The sequence below is a fragment of the Elephantulus edwardii genome, unplaced genomic scaffold (assembly GCF_000299155.1).
Source record: "Elephantulus edwardii isolate Elephantulus edwardi_28Jun2011 unplaced genomic scaffold, EleEdw1.0 scaffold00151, whole genome shotgun sequence".
Classification (NCBI taxonomy): Eukaryota; Metazoa; Chordata; class Mammalia; order Macroscelidea; family Macroscelididae; genus Elephantulus; species Elephantulus edwardii.
Genome location: NW_006399901.1, coordinates 2,365,579 through 2,371,266, shown reverse-complemented (window position 1 = coordinate 2,371,266; position 5,688 = coordinate 2,365,579). Strand labels below are relative to the sequence as shown.

At 45.8% G+C, this 5,688-nt stretch overlaps 1 pseudogene; it reads right to left on the bottom strand.

Annotated features, from left to right (window-relative positions):
- Positions 1-3,201: 3,201 nt before the first annotated feature.
- Positions 3,202-5,368, bottom strand: LOC102866252 (annotated as a pseudogene).
- Positions 5,369-5,688: the final 320 nt, after the last annotated feature.

Sequence of the window (5,688 nt, the reverse complement as noted above, 5' to 3'; positions counted from 1 at the left end):
TTCCTTCACCCCCTTCCTGTACCTAGCAAACACTGTGACCCCATGACTTTTCCCCCTCCCCACACTTTGCCCCCCTGTTCCCTTTCACTCCCCTCTTTGGACTTTGATACACATCTTACTTGTTATCTTTCTATTTTTACTATAATGGATAATGCATAAGCAGTATTTGTCCTTATGAGATTGAGTTACTCAGCATAATGCTATCTAGACTCTCCCATGTTATATAGTTGTTGTTGTTGATTGCCTTTGAGTCAAGCATGACTCACAGCAACCCTATGAACAAAAGGCCTGAAGCCCCTCTGCAACTACCCCTTGACATTTATCAAAGTTCATAGAGTTTCTGAAGGCATGTTATCTAGTATTTTACAAAATCGTCATTCCTGAGTGCTGTATAGTATTCCATTGTGTGAATGTGCCAAAATGTCTCAATCCATTCATTTGTTGATGGACATGTGAGCTGTTTCCATGTTCTTGCAATGGTGAATAACACTGCTATGAACATCGGTGTATAAATCTTTGTTTGTGTCTCAGTTCTATTTTCCTCAGGATATATTGCTAGCAGTGGAATAGCTGAGTCATATGAAATTTCTATATTCAGCATATTGAGGAAATGCCAAACTGCCTTCCAGAGTGGTTGTACAATTTTACAGTCCCACCAGCAGTGTATGAGAGTTCCAATCAGGTACTGGCCATCTTTCTCTCTCCAAGCCCCTGGTAGATTTGAACTGCCAAATACACATGGCCTTTGAATTAGCACTACAATACGTTATAGACTACACCATGATAGATGGAGAAGAGATTGAGGTTGTTGAAAATCACAGCTTGCTCGGCTCCACAATCAACACTTTTGGCACCCCCAGTCAGGAAATCAAAAGACAAGTTGCACTGGGAAAATCTGCTGTCAGGGTGCCGGGAAGCAACAATGTCAGTCTAGAGACCAAGGTGCACCTGATCCAGGCCATGGTCTTCTCAATTACTCGCTGTGCATCAGAGAGCTGGACAATGACTAAGGATGACAGAAGAAGAATCGATGCCTTCCAGTTGTGGTGCTGGAGAAGAGTCTTGAACATACCACGGACCGCCAAGAAAACAAGTCTGTCTCAGAGAGGGTGAAAACAAGTTTCTCCTTGGGGGCTAGGATTTTTAAACTCTGTCTCACATACTTGGGAAACATGGTCAGGAAGGTCCAGTCCTTAGAGAAGGATATAATTCTTGGAAGGGTGATGGGACAGTGAAGGGTAGGAAGACCCTGGATGAGACAGATCACACAGTAACTGGGGAAATGGGAGTATGTGTGTAGGAGTCAATGAGACTGGCTCAGGACAGGGCAGGCTTCAGAGCTGTTGTACATAGGGTTGCTTTGAGTTGCAAGTGACTCGATGGCACATAACAACAATAACAACAACAACGTTACCAGAACTCCTTTAATAAAAATAGCAGGAGCAAATATGTCCACAGCTTTTATTATTTGTGAGGCTCTCTTCCAAATATTTTCCTTTATCAACTAGTCTAATGCTCTTTGGAGTGGAGTCTCCTATTTAAATGGAGCTGACCCTTGGGGCCAAAAGCAGGTGACTGGCTGAGGGCGGAACCTCTCTAGGAACAGAGAGAGGTTTTCTCACAAATCTGTTGACTCATGAAGGTGATGACGGCCACTCAGAGCAGAGAACGAGATCCTAGAAAGTGGAAATGTTCAATCATTGGCAACAGCCCGGCTGCATCTGGGCAGTGTTTCTATTTCTAATATCAGGATAATAGGCCCACGGCTGGCAGGGCTGCAGAGAGCTCAGAAGCATTCAGCAGCGCCGGCTGACTTCCCACTGAGCCATTAAGGTAAATGCAGAGGACCGCTCCAGGTAGAAACAGGCCCGGGCACTCAGACAACACACTGCGTGTTTGAAGTTGGTACTTAAACTCTTGTTATTGAACTCGGGGTCTTGCTGTGCTGGGGCCAGGCTGAGTCCACTTATGCTACCCCTGAAGCCTTGCTCCTGTCTGCTAACTGAGCTTCACAAAGGCACCCTGGCAACACAGTGGTTAAACACTCGGCTGTTAGTGCTCAGGTCAATGGTTTGAACCCACCAGGCGCTCTGCAGGAGAAACACATCCACTTCCATAAAGATTGAAAAGATCTGGAAACCCTATGGGGCAGTTCTAAGCTGTCCTATTGGGTCATTATAAGTTGGAATAATCAGGGGCTTTGGCTGGATTTTGTTTTGAGTTTTGCAGGGAGTGAGAAGGGTGGCGTGCAACCGAATTTGAACAACAGTATCTCTTCGTAAAATAGGATGTTGATTTGTCTTGGCATTTCCTCCCAGGCACAATCATCCTATGATCTTGTGTGGGATTCTTTCTGTTGTTTAGTTTTTATTTCATGGTCATAAACTTAACTCTGCAATCCTGCTAAGCTTGGAAGGGAAGAAGGAAAACGTGGAGCCCAAAGTACTGTAGCAAGAGCACGTGGGTTCAAGACACTGTGAGGACAGCAAGTAATAAATGTTGGAGAGGATGTGGCGAGATAGGAACTCCTACACACTATTGGTGGGATTGTAAAATGCCACAACCACTCTGGAAGGCAGCTTGGTGCTTCCTTAAAAAGCTGAACATAGAAATTCCACATGACCCAGCTATTCCACTGCTTGGAATATACACTGAGAAAATGAGGCCTGAGGCGCAAGCGGAGACTTGTACACCAGTGTTCACAGTAGCTTTATTCACCATCGCAAGAACATGGAAACAGCCCAAATGTTCAACCACAATCTGGTACACTCACACAATGGAATACTACACAGCACGCAAGAGCAATGATTTTGTGAATCACTACCTAACTTGGGAGGGACTGGAGAACATTATGTGGATTGAACTAACTCAGTCTCGTAAGGACAAATACTGTATAAGACTATTATTGTAGAACTTGTTGAGGATCCAAGTCAGATCCTATTTGATGGTACACACACACACACACACACACACACACACACACACACACTATTTTTTTTTAAGAGATGTCCTGGTGATTATGAGCAAATGGGAGTGTCAGAGACAGTGCGATTGGCACACGACAGAGCAGTTTAGGGCTGTTGTACATAAGGTCACTATGAGTTGCAAGCGACTTGATGGCACATAACAACAACAACAACAACAACAACAACATGAACTACATTTATGAATTACATAGATTAACTACAAATATGAATTACTTTAGAGCTGCACACAGTCAGCAATGGTCATCGTCTTGCTGGTCTTGCCATTCCTGGACCCAGAGCCCTCCATGGCTTCAATGCTCATGCCTTATCTCACCTTGCTGAAGACCACACGCTTGCTCTCCATCCATTCAGTCTCAGCAGTGCAGATAAAACCCTGGGATCCATTTGTACTGGGTCCAACGTTTGCCATACACAGAATTCCAGGGCCTGTGTGCTTCAGGATGAACTTCTTGTCATCAAACTTCTCCCCATAGCTGGATGGACTTGCCACCAGCACCATTATGGTGTGTGAAGTCGCCACCCTGGCACATAAACTCAGGAATGATTCTGTGAAAGCAGGAACCCTTGTAACCAAATTCTTTCTCCCCAGGATTCAGAGCCTGGAAGTTTTCTGCTGCCTCTGGGACTTTATCTGCAAACATCTTGAGGGAGACGTGGCCTAAAGGTTCATCACTGAAGCTGATGTTGAAGTACACTGCGGGACTGACCGTGGCTGGGCGTGAGTGGAGGGGACAAATATAGCATCTGCAAAGCAGCTGAGTTCTTTTCTCTTCTTCATTTTATAGACTGTAAAGGAGTCCTGGGGCTGCTGTGGTTAAAGCATTTGTTTGTTAACTCTAAGGTCAGTGGTTAGACTCCGCCAGCTGCTCTGTGGGAGGAAGATGGTGTGGTCTGTTTCTGCAGACTTGGAAACCGTAGGGGGTCTTTGTACTCTGTCCTGTAGACTTGCCAGACTCCCTGTGTTGTTGTTATTGTGGACCATTGAGTCAGAACTGACCCATGGCTGACCCTCCAGCGGCCTTTCAGAGGCAATAATCGCCCGGGAGGAGACTGCTCATCATTCCTCAGTGGAGCAGCTGGTGAATTTGAACAGCGTGCCTTCGGGATTGCAGCACAGATTCTTACCACCAGGCTACCAGAGGCCCCCTGTGTTGTTGTCATGTGCCATCGATTTGCCTGCAACTTGTAGCAACTCTATGTATGTTAGCTCTGAACCCCTGCTAATCTCATCTCCAACAGACCTAATCCCATTTCTCCAGTCACTGAGTCCATCCATCTCATCCTGGGTCTTCCTCTCCTGCGCTGTCCCTCCACCCTTCCAAGCATGATGTCCTTCTCCAAGGACTGGTCCCTCCTGGCAACATGCCTGAAGTATGTGAGACAGAGCTTAAAAATCCTTGCCTCCAAGGAGCAGCTTGGTTTCACCTTCTCCAGGACAGAACTGTTTGTTCTCCTGGCAGTCCACGGTGTATTCAACACTCTTCTCCAGCATCACATGGGAAGGCATTGGTCCTTCTCCTATAATTTTTAGTTATTGTCCAGCTCTCTTGGATGCATAGCAAGTAATTGTGAAGACCATGGCCTGGATCAGGCACACCCTAGTCTCCAGTCTGACAACGTTGCTCTTTAATACTCTAGCGAGATCTCTGACAGCAGACTTTCACAGTGCAATTCATCTTTTGATTTCCTGACTGCTGGTGCCAACAGTGTTGATTGTGGAACCGAGCAAGCTGAAGTTATTAACAATCTCAATCTCTTCTCTACCTGTCATGAATTTGCCAATTGGCCCAGTGGTGAGAATCTTTGTTTTCTTGGTATTGAGCTTCAATCCGCATTGAAGACTGCAGTCCTTGATCTTCTGCAACAAATGCCTCATGTCCTCCTCAGTTTCAGCAAGCAAGTTTGTGTCATGCACGTAATGCAACTTGCTGATGAGTCTTCCTCCAATTCTGTCAGGAGAGGCCATTTCTTGGAGAAGGTCATCATGCTTGGAAAGATGGAGGGTCAGTAAAAGAAAAGAAGACCTTCAAGGAGATAGATTGACACTGTGACTTCAGCAATGAGCTCAAGTTTATCAAGGATGGTGCGGCTGGCGCAGGATGGGGCAGGGTTTAGGCTGGCTGTTCATAGAGTCTCTATGAGTCATGATTGACTCAACAGGACTTAACAACAACAGCCCTTGTGTGCCAGTGTTACTTAGAGAATTTCAGAGGGCTTGTTATTTGCGAAGTGGCTGTCAGTCCTGCTTCTTTAGTGTGTAGCCTGGAAGCCCCACTGAGTGACCCTATTGGTCTTTGAAATACTGATGCTATACCTTCCAGCGTCACAGCCACACCAAAACTGTCGTAGTAGGACAAATTGATCGATGAGTGGAGAAACATGGCGGAGATAATCAGGATGTGCAGGTCAGAGCAAAGTTTCAATCTGTTGATCATAGGGTCTCTTGTGAGTCCTAGGATGGTATCTAACAACAAGAGATTTCAATCTGTTGTTCATAGGGTCTCTTGTGAGTCCTAGGATGGTATCTAACAACAAGAGATCCCGTGTGTGCAGTTAAGCACTTGATGATGTGTTGATATATTGATTTTTGGAATCCACCCAGAGGCACTTTGGAAGACAAGTCTGGTGATCAAGTCCCCATTTCTGCTCTGCTCACAACGGGTCACCGTGAATCAGCCTGTAGGGCCACTAATGGCAGCCG